This window comes from Biomphalaria glabrata, chromosome 1 (assembly GCF_947242115.1).
Source record: "Biomphalaria glabrata chromosome 1, xgBioGlab47.1, whole genome shotgun sequence".
NCBI classification, from domain to species: Eukaryota; Metazoa; Mollusca; class Gastropoda; family Planorbidae; genus Biomphalaria; species Biomphalaria glabrata.
In genome coordinates this window covers 17,730,268-17,741,750 of record NC_074711.1, presented here as the reverse complement: position 1 = coordinate 17,741,750, position 11,483 = coordinate 17,730,268, and the positions used below count along the sequence as shown (strand labels likewise).

The window sequence follows — 11,483 nt, the reverse complement described above, 5'->3', positions numbered from 1 at the left end:
GGACGGGCCTATCATTCAAAGACGTTCTAGACGGTAAGACAAACTGAAAGAATGGACGGGCCTATCATTCAAAGACGTTCTAGACGGTAAGACAAACTGAAAGAATGGACGGGCCTATCATTCAAAGACGTTCTAGACGGTAAGACAAACTGAAAGAATGGACGGGCCTATCATTCAAAGACGTTCTAGACGGTAAGACAAACTGAAAGAATGGACGGGCCTATCATTCAAAGACGTTCTAGACGGTAAGACAAACTGAAAGAATGGACGGGCCTATCATTCAAAGACGTTCTAGACGGTAAGACAAACTGAAAGAATGGACGGGCCTATCATTCAAAGACGTTCTAGACGGTAAGACAAACTGAAAGAATGGACGGGCCTATCATTCAAAGACGTTCTAGACGGTAAGACAAACTGAAAGAATGGACGGGCCTATCATTCAAAGACGTTCTAGACGGTAAGACAAACTGAAAGAATGGACGGGCCTATCATTCAAAGACGTTCTAGACGGTAAGACAAATGGAGAAATACGACAGACAGACTTTCTGTGGTGCTCCAACAGACTTTGGGAAATGTCTAAAGGTGATATATGTAGATAGTATTATATATATGGAAAATGTATATGTTTGTATGTATATGTTTGTATGTATATGTTTGTATGTATATATGTATTAGTGTATGCGTGTATATAGATTTATAAAATTAAAATGTCGTTTCTGATGTTTCTGGATTTTGACAGTCGATCCAATTAAAACACAGAACCAAAACACAAGGACAAGTCTGTTGGTAAAATTAATAATGTGTCAAACTGAAAACAGCAGATAGTTTCATTCTCCCCGTATAGAGCCATCTTCTTACTCTATGGCATATTTTATGTAATATAAACACATTGAAAGACCTTTGCTCGAGAGACATTCTTGATATTGATAATGTCTGATGTGTAAGCCAGTGCGTTTTGTGTTAATTAGTTGTGTAGTATTGACAGACAAACTGGAATGTCAACCAACCACACACCACACCACAGCACACACACACACAGACACACACTAGAGAAAGCAAGTGAAAAGGGGAGAGGTGAATATTGGCAGCCCGCGCCCAATCAGACACACACACACAAAGTTCCCATCACGAGGAAATGCTCCAGTGTCTCATGTGTGACTCGGGCCCTTGTACCAGAGAATTCGAAGCTCCGATTCATTTCTTTGAAGGACTTTGATCTGACCTTTAAACCCGGAGCTCTAGTTCACCTCCCCGCTTACAAATACCCACACATAACGAACAATACTAAATCCTGTCTACCTGTAGATCTTTAAACGTGCTGTACATATTACGTCATCCCTGGTCAGTAATACAAATCAAGGAACTTCTAATTTTTCTCTTTTATAAATTAAAGACGTTTCTAAAGACAAAAAAGAAAACGTTATGCTAATTAGGTCCAAAAGACATCCTTCTGCTAAATAGGTCGTTTCTAATAATTAGATATTTAGATTACCCAATGTGTTTTTCTGCCAAAACTCCATAATCAGTTCCAAGATCGAAGGATGGACTTGTTTGATAGAAAGGACACTTGAATTTTTTTTTCTAGCTTTAGATCACAACTATGCTGATTTATTGATAGTTTTCCACGTGTGTTTTGGAGTGTGTGTGTTTCTAATGTGAGAAGTCAGCGGTTGGTTGGTGGCTATGCAGTGAGAATGATGCAAGATAAGCGGCATTGTAGTCAGCTGTCTTGGGTAGGCATCAGACGAGTTCAGAATGCCACAGTGAAAAGACGTGTTTTTGTATAGAGTTATTCAAGCTATTCCAAGTTTTACAAGTTAAAATATAATACGCCAACAGCCGTCTCGTCATCTACCAGGAACTTGGTGCTACAAGTCAACGACCGTCCACAACAATGTACTTTATGATAATACATTTAACGTGCAGATGCTTTTGAGTTTCCATCTCTGACCTTGAACGTTTGTAGATATTGAAGCAAAACCTGTGTGACCTTGAGTGATCGATACCTACAACTTAGTAACAATTTAAATAATGTATTGTATTAATTCATTGAACAATGTGTACAAATGCAGGGGGGTTTTAAAACTTGGGGCGGACCCCAGACAGAATCAATTGGTTACCCAAGTTAATCGCCTACGCCCATATGTTAATTTATGCGTAACGTCTCTATAAGACAGTGGACAACCATGTCTGGCTCTGTACACTCTCGGGATTCAAAACAGAAGATTTTCTGATATTCAAATTTCAAGAATAATAAAGATTCTTCATCAAGTTAACTGATCGGAATATACTGACCGAATTTACAGAGAACTAAAAATATATACATTGTTTTATTTCGTGCGTGTATGGGAGTGGTGACCCCCCCCCCCTTTTTCATTTATTTATGGACCTGTTTTACTGCGCAGTTTGCACATGCATGATCGTATCGAGACCTGGAGTGATGCTGACCTAAGACTCGTTTTTATGTTCTTAATCTGTATGCTAGAAGTCCTTTGAGTTGTCCTGTCCCATTAGTGACACGTGTATGTGCGTGCGTGTGTGTACGTATTCAATGTTTGCCATTGAACGCCCCTACTTGAGTTTTTAGGACAAGGTGAAGGTCGCCAACTGAGAATCGCATCGGTTTAGTACTGCAAAGAAAAAAAAAGTAGATCTTTCATCTCTATACCTTAGGAGCCCCCCCCCCCCCTGATTTTACCTCAAGCCATGAATGTGTCATTTCAAAAAAACGGGAACTATGAAAAGTGATCCACTACAAATAACTATTAAACCAAGTTTGACCTGATTGTGCTTTTGTCTGTCCTCATTTTAACATTTTCACGTAATTATGATACTTGGAGGCGCAGTGGCTGAGTGGTGAAGCGCTTGGCTTCCGAACCGAGGATCCCTAGTTTTAATCCTGGTGAAAACTCGGATTTTTAATTTCGGGATCTTTTAGCGCCTGAGTCCACCCAGCTCTATTGGGTACCTGACATTTGTTGGGGAAAAGTGAAAACTGTTGGTCGTTGTGCTGGCCACAAGATAACGTCGTTACAGTGGGCCACAGAAACAAATGTCTTTTACATCACCTGTCCTATAGATCGCAAGGTCTGACAGGGAAACTTTACTTAAAATTAATTCTGGTATAATTTTGAAGCAAAGAAATTAATTTTGGTATTATTTCACAACCGAAAATGCAAAAAAAAAAAGAATAAAAAATCAACCTATCAAAGCGCTAAAAATGCTGACACAAAAACACCTGCTAATCTTGTTCTCTTTGTAATTAGAAGCACATACGTTGTAATTCCAGTTTCAGTAAGTAATAAAATAAAATGCTTTATTCCTCAAAGACCAACGTTTTAGAAAGTGTTTAATTACTAGCATGACATACCCCACATGCCTTACCCCACATTCCACACACACCAGACCAGCCCCCACCCCCAACTACCCCACTTAGCCGAAAGGCTTTGAGAATGACCGGAAATGGTGTTCATTAAGCATAATTTCCGGTCCGTTGAGGTGATAGTTAATCTCCTCCCGGACTCTCTGCTGGTCGTCTGTTGTGCGAGGAACCACTATAATGAATGACGTCACGCCAGATGACCTCTCTTTCTCTCTGAAACCCTCAGCCTTTGTGTTTAGGTAGATGGTCTTCTTAGTCCCATGAATTGTGTTTCTAATGTACAAGAATCATTTTTTCAAAAGTGTCATAAGAGGGAAAGTATCGAGGCTATAGTCCTTTTTTTAATCCTAATTCAATTCACATAAAAAAAAAAAACGATTTCCGAATGAAATACCAATTTAAAACATTAAAAACAAGAAAAAAACATTAAAAATACTTTTTCAAAAGACATTAACTCCTTATAGAGCGAGTGTTTTTCTCTGGAACATTTTTTGCCCCGCCCCATTCCCCTTCCTTTCCCCCAGAGAAATATTCCTAGTTAAGTGAATAGATAGATCTACTGCACTTTAGAATAGTCGAATGATAGGCCTTTAGATCTACTGCACTTTAGAATAGTCGAATGATAGGCCTTTAGATCTAAATTTAGAAGACGATGCGCCAAATTTTCATGTACAAGAATTTATTTAGCTCTTGAACCAATAAGCTCTTGTATTCGGAAATTTCCGAACGCGATAGTCCTTTAAAGAACGCGATAGTCCTTTCAAAACCGATGTTAGATCTAGATCTAGACCACGTTCTCTAGCCAAATTTAAATTCATTTCCATTTTTACTTTGAACAATTCTAACGCTCAAACTAAGGTTTTTCTAATGAGGCCAACGACATACATCGACAAAAATATCTTTTATCAATACATTCTTCTTTAGTAACTTTTTGGTTTGGTGGAATCGAATAAATTAGCAATTAAGGTGGGCACTAGAAGGAGAAGTTAAACAAAATACTTTTGTTAAGGAGTGTAATGATTTGAATGTTTTTATTGCTTCTAACATTGGAGAGAAACGGACCTCACTTTATTGTAGTCAGTCAGAGAGAATCAGAGTGAGCCTAATTGCTTTTGACAGTCTAAGAAAGAAAGAGATGGAGAGAGAGAGAGAGAGAGAGAGAGAGAGAGAGAGATCAAGGGCATAATTATTGTACGCCCTCTATCTATAGAGATCGCGAGGGAAGAGGTATAATAAGTGCAGATATTCTATCTGGAGAGAGAGAGATAGAGAGAGAGGGAGAGTGGGCATTATTATTCTCTAATTATTCTGATCTGTCCATCAGTACTGAGCGCGCACTCTGCCCCTATGCTAGATATGGCTGCCTCCTCGAACATCTCCGATTTAGGAAGCTCTATTGTCCCAAATGTCAACGGCTCTTTGAAATGTCAAAACATAATGTCAACCTCAGGTTTGCATGGAGAACAGCAGTCTCGAAAATATGATATCGGCTTATGGAGTCTTATTTATAGAATTTCCCTTTGAGTTAATACATTTCTATCTTGCTGTAGTTGAAACGTTTCCGTTTGTGGTTCTCAATTCTGTGAAATCCTTTTGTGTTCCATGAATGGAGAAATACTTGCTGACAAAATGTTACATTGCCTTTGCTTCTTGATTCAGTCTTTGAACTTAGAGCCGCCAGGAAAAGAAAAAGAAATGTTTGCTTTTTTTTTTATACTTTTGTGCAAACATAAAATTTCACAAGCAATCATCCTATGGTGGATACGTTGGCTACATGGGTATGGGAATCGAACCCTTTCTGGCGCTATTCCTCAACCGTCCTATGGGAGGGTTTGATGAGCTAGGACGTAAGAATCGAAATATATGACGGAACGTCCTTGAACTTAACTCGATTTTTTTTTAGGTCGATGCTTTTTGTACCTACCTTTTTTTTTTGAGACAAACTGTTGGACAGACAGGCAGCACAGAGCCCAATAGCAGCTTTTCTTACGGAAGTCTAAATCAAAGTTTTGAGGTTACACTGGTCTATCACTGGTCTATCATTGACACAAAGAAACTATTTGGGGTAGAGAGTGAGTGGAAAGAAAGAAATAAAAAAAAAGAAAAAATTGAAGAGAGAGAGAGAAAGGGAAAGAGAGAGAGAGGGTGTGTGTAAGAGAGAATGAGGAAGAGGGAGAGAGAGAGAGAGAAGGACGAGCATCACCAGAGAATGCTGACCATGTCCTTGAAAGCTGCGTACTAAATCAAGAGGCGCGAACAAGACTCCGGCCTCAAAACCCTCCTATAGAACAAAAACTATACGGAGAACTGCCTGATCTGGAAACCACTGCGCGGTTCATCTCAGATATAGGATTACTGATCTGAACCCTCGGACATGAAAAGTCAGAACGAAGAAGAAGAAGGAGGAGAGAGAGAGAGAGAGAGAGAGAGAGAGAGAGCTTAGAATATATGCTTGCACGATATTAAGGAACTGGCTGCACGAGTGGAAGTTTTTACATATGATGGAATAGTTTTCTGAATGCATTCAAGCTTCAAAGTTCACAAATATTTCTATGTATTGTCATGTCTGTGTACAGTACAGTCACACAGCCATCTGTCTTGTTTTAGATATTGCCCGTAACCATTAAATGCGTCAAAGCTTTTTGATCAGAAAATTTTTTTTTCTCTATGTTCTCAATTCCTATTTACCAAATCTCAAAGCTCTTTGAAAATGTCTTGCGTTTGAAATATTACCAGAGAATAATATTAATTCTTAATCAGAAAACTTTAACAAGTAACAAAAAAAAATGTAACTTGTGGGTATTGTAAAGATAATGTTAAAGGCAAACAATAGTGAAATACAAACCATGTAGGTCCAAGAAGTGACACGAAGAGTTCCATGAGACTTTAAAGAGTTCCGTGTTAAGACCTAGAGAAAGGAGTAAGACAACCAAGACACTTTATAGAACTTTATATACAAAAGAGGTTTCGTCTTAAAGACAAATATTAACAGTAAGAAGAAAATTTCAATAAATTTGAAGCCTACACTAAAAAAACAAAAGGCTTGATAATAAGTAAGTTAATTACTTTTTTCTTAAATTAAATAATGTTTTGATCATCATTTTATATTATGTTATATTGACACCTGAGTTACGCGTCTTCAATTCTTTAGAGCGCCATGAATTCTATGGACCGATTCATGTGTAAGTTTTGTCTTCACTCTACAAATATATTCCTTCGCTCGCATGAAAGTGACAACTGTTTGGTCTCCATGGAAACAAGATGAAACAATATCACGTCTGTTGGATTAAAAAAAAATGTTTTCGTATAGAAAAAAATAAGTGAATAGCGGACAATAACATCCGGGACCTGCACCATCAAGTTAGTTATCTGTTGTTGTCTTCTTGAGAAGCTTGATCATAAATGAACATCTTTCAGCCAGAGTTCATTTCTCTATGTAAGTAGACCTACATGTTGACGGTCCTGTCGGGCCGCTTGAAAGCAGAATATAGAGGACACGTTTGTGAGAAAACAAAATTCTACTAAATACTGTTTTTTAAAAGTTTTTATTAAGTGTAAGTGTATCAACTATTGTGTCAACGATCTAGAATAACATTTTATGTGTGCAATTAAAAATAGTTTTACAAAGCTTCTATCAACTCACTTCGTCTGTCTGTCTGTCTTGTCTGTCGGGTCCAATTTGTGTACGTTATTTCTCCCACTTCCTTTTCTCGGATCAAGTTGAAACTTTGCATTGTTCCTAAAAAAAATAACCAAGTAATTAATTATTTAGTAGTAAAGGATTTTTTAGTAAGACATTGATTAACGGAAATAAATCTTAAAGTATTGAAATATTGGTTATAAAGATACAGTTCTTCCCCTTAGATAAGGATTTTAAAAAAAAATTTACATCTAGAAATGGCTATAAATATACAGTTCTTTCCCTATATACGTTTTTTTTATATTTTCTATCAATGTTGTTGTTTTCAATATGATTTTAACATGGTCCAATTACTTACATTGACCAACTGGAAGGGAAGGGCAAAGAAGGGGGTATCTGGTAGAAGATTTCCATGATGACTTTTAAAAAGCAAATTAAAAAACAAAAGTTCCTCGACTTTAATTCGATCTAGAGTGCTCAAGCATCCTCGATGAAAGGCCAACACGCTAGCCACTGAGCTAGACAGGTGCTTATGAAAATAGGTTTTATAGTTATCTATTGTTAGTTTCAAATTTAGGGGACGATCCTATTCTCTACACAAGGCTTATCTCTCCTTAGTATGTGAACAAATATTTATAAATGAAATTGAACTGCTTCAGGTGGAGCCACGCATCTATATTTTTGTGTATTTCAACAAGGCTCTGCTCTGAGGGCATTTTTTTAAAAGAACGAATTGATCACTTAGCACACCGATTTGGGTTGTTTAAACGTTACATTCCTTCGGAAAGGAGAAGTATTACTTACAAATCTCCTGCAGTACAGCACGGTGGGCAGGGTTCAAGCTCGGGGTGGCAGTAAGCAGGGTTCGGGCTCGGAATGACAGTAAGCAGGGCTCAAGCTCGGGGTGGCAGTGGGCAGGGTTCAAGCTCGGGGTAGCACTGGGCAGGTTTCAAGCTCGGGGTGGCAGTAAGCACGGTTCGGGCTCGGAATGACAGTAAGCAGGGCTCAAGCTCGGGGTGGCAGTGGGCAGGGTTCAAGCTCGGGGTAGCACTGGGCAGGTTTCAAGCTCGGGGTAGCAGTAAGCAGGGTTCGGGCTCGGAATGACAGTAAGCAGGGCTCAAGCTCGGGGTGGCAGTGGGCAGGGTTCAAGCTCGGGGTAGCACTGGGCAGGTTTCAAGCTCGGGGTGGCAGTAAGCAGGGTTCGGGCTCGGAATGACAGTAAGCAGGGCTCAAGCTCGGGGTGGCAGTGGGCAGGGTTCAAGCTCGGGATGGCAGTAGGCAGGGTTCAAGCTCTGGGTGGCAGTAAGCAGGGCTCAAGCTCGGGGTGGCAGTAAGCAGGGTTCAAGCTCGGGGTGGCAGTGGGCAGGGTTCAAGCTCAGGGTGGCAGTAAGCAGGGCTCAAGCTCGGGGTAGCACTGGGCAGGTTTCAAGCTCGGGGTGGCAGTAAGCAGGGTTCGGGCTCGGAATGACAGTAAGCAGGGCTCAAGCTCGGGGTGGCAGTGGGCAGGGTTCAAGCTCGGGATGGCAGTAGGCAGGGTTCAAGCTCTGCGTGGCAGTAAGCAGGGCTCAAGCTCGGGGTGGCAGTAAGCAGGGCTCAAGCTCGGGGTGGCAGTGGGCAGGGTTCAAGCTCGGGGTGGCAGTAAGCAGGGCTCAAGCTCGGGGTGGCAGTGGGCAGGGTTCAAGCTCGGGGTGGCAATGGGCAGGGTTCAAGCTCGGGGTGGCAGTGGGCAGGGTTCAAGCTCGGGGTGGCACTGGGCAGGTTTCAAGCTCGTGGTGGCAGTGGGTAGGGTTCAAGCTAGGGGTGGCACTGGGCAGGTTTCAAGCTCGGGGTGGCAGTAAGCAGGGTTCAGGCTCGGGGTGGCAGTAAGCAGGGTTCAAGCTCGGGGTGGCACTGGGCAGGTTTCAAGCTCGGGGTGGCAGTGGGCAGGGTTCAAGCTCGGGGTGGCAGTGGGCAGGGTTCAGGCTCAGAATGACAGTAAGTAGGGTTCATGCTCGGGATGACAGTAAGCAGGGTTCAAGCTCGGGGTGGCAGTGGGCAGGGTTCAAGCTCGGGGTGGCAGTAAGCAGGGCTCAAGCTCGGGGTAGCACTGGGCAGGTTTCAAGCTCGGGGTGGCAGTAAGCAGGGTTCGGGCTCGGAATGACAGTAAGCAGGGCTCAAGCTCGGGGTGGCAGTGGGCAGGGTTCAAGCTCGGGATGGCAGTAGGCAGGGTTCAAGCTCTGCGTGGCAGTAAGCAGGGCTCAAGCTCGGGGTGGCAGTAAGCAGGGCTCAAGCTCGGGGTGGCAGTGGGCAGGGTTCAAGCTCGGGGTGGCAGTAAGCAGGGCTCAAGCTCGGGGTGGCAGTGGGCAGGGTTCAAGCTCGGGGTGGCAATGGGCAGGGTTCAAGCTCGGGGTGGCAGTGGGCAGGGTTCAAGCTCGGGGTGGCACTGGGCAGGTTTCAAGCTCGTGGTGGCAGTGGGTAGGGTTCAAGCTAGGGGTGGCACTGGGCAGGTTTCAAGCTCGGGGTGGCAGTAAGCAGGGTTCAGGCTCGGGGTGGCAGTAAGCAGGGTTCAAGCTCGGGGTGGCACTGGGCAGGTTTCAAGCTCGGGGTGGCAGTGGGCAGGGTTCAAGCTCGGGGTGGCAGTGGGCAGGGTTCAGGCTCAGAATGACAGTAAGCAGGGTTCATGCTCGGGATGACAGTAAGCAGGGTTCAAGCTCGGGATGGCAGTAGGCAGGGTTCAAGCTCGGGATGGCAGTAGGCATGGTTCAAGCTCGGGATGGCAGTAGGCAGGGTTCAAGCTCGGGATGGCAGTAGGCAGGGTTCAAGCTCGGGATGGCAGTAGGCACGGTTCAAGTTCGGGATGACAGTAGGCAGGGTTCAAGCTCGGGATGGCAGTAGGCACGGTTCAAGTTCGGGATGACAGTAGGCAGGGTTCAAGCTAGGGATGACAGTAAGCAGGGTTCAAGCTCGGGATCATTTAGACGTAAGTTCGAGGATCAAACCACGCGACCATGTTGAGTTTGCAGTGTAATCAGTCGTGTTGTTGTCGTGTGTACAGACAGAAACTTTGGTTTTACTGTGACCTTAGTGAACTCTGCACACTAAGTTACACATTAACACATGGTCCATAAGCAGCCACACATCCCAAGTGCACACACACACACAAGATAATCACAAAAAGTCCACGAGTTGGGGGTGGGTGGCGCTGAGAAGAAAATAACCGGAAATGAATGGAATCTCTAATGGAACATTTTTGTTTTCGACTGTGGAAAACATTTCTTTAATGTATTTGACCTAAATAAATGAGAGTATTACCAAGACTACTTCCATTGTCACAATGATTACACTAATGTAATGCAAAATGAAAACAAAAGTCACTACATCTTGACTACTAGCAGGATAAAAATAGACATTGGAATGGAAGCCAACAACAAAAAAACAGAATAAGTAAACAAAGAAAATGTAAAAAAAATACTTAAAAAAATAAAAAAGAACAAAGCTTATAGTAGAGGAAGAGTCGAAAATTCATTTCCTTATATCTCAATATTGCAAGGTTTAACTCCCTTTTTCTTTATATAGATATATGTTGAAATTAATTAATTACCACAAATCGATTAACTAAATGGTTATTTTTTTGTTGCTTCACGTATTGTCATCGACTATGATTAATTGTGCAAAATTTCAACTTGATCAGAGAATCATCAATGATTGATGTGTCAATGTGTTGTAGCAAATGGATGATTGATTTGTCAATGTATTGTAGCGGATGGATGATTGATATGTCAAAGAGTTGTAGCAAATGGATGATTGATATGTCAAAGAGTTGTAGCAAATGGATGATTGATATGTCAAAGAGTTGTAGCAAATGGATGATTGATATGTCAAAGAGTTGTAGCAAATGGATGATTGATATGTCAAAGAGTTGTAGCAAATGGATGATTGATGTGTCAATGTATTGCAGCAGAAAATGATTTAATCAACACTTCAGCTAACATATCAACACACTATTGGTCACTGTGCCCAGTATAAAGTTGCACGTTTGTCTGGCAGAATGCTCATCCTAAAAGTGTTTACATGTGACCTACATTGAGAACATATAACCACTATTAGTTTTAATGTTGAAAGAAATCTTGAGCACTGGTCAATCTTCAATTCGATACAGGTGTCTATGTTTAGTTCAAATACTAACCTAAAATACTTAAATCTAAGAAAAACATTTAAATCTAGCTAAAATACTTAGATCTATGTAAATTAAATCTAGTTAAATTACTACTATATTCTACTACTTAGGCCTAAATAAACTATTTGGCTCTCTGTCCTATATGTAAATCTATGTAGGCCCTAACCAGTTGAATGACTATAAGCAAATGTATTAACAAAAGTTAGGCGTGTTCTCATCATTTAGTTATTGTACAGATCTAATTCAGTGACAGTCAAAACAAAGAGAGAAAGACTGCGTACGAACAAATAACGTGAGACGACGAA

The 11,483-nt window shown here is 41.6% G+C and overlaps 1 protein-coding gene across 1 annotated transcript in view; it reads right to left on the bottom strand.

Annotated features, from left to right (window-relative positions):
- LOC129924302 (homeobox-like protein HDP1) overlaps window positions 1-11,483 on the bottom strand; it is a 30,754-nt gene that overhangs the window by 8,897 nt on the left and 10,374 nt on the right. The window lies entirely within an intron of this gene.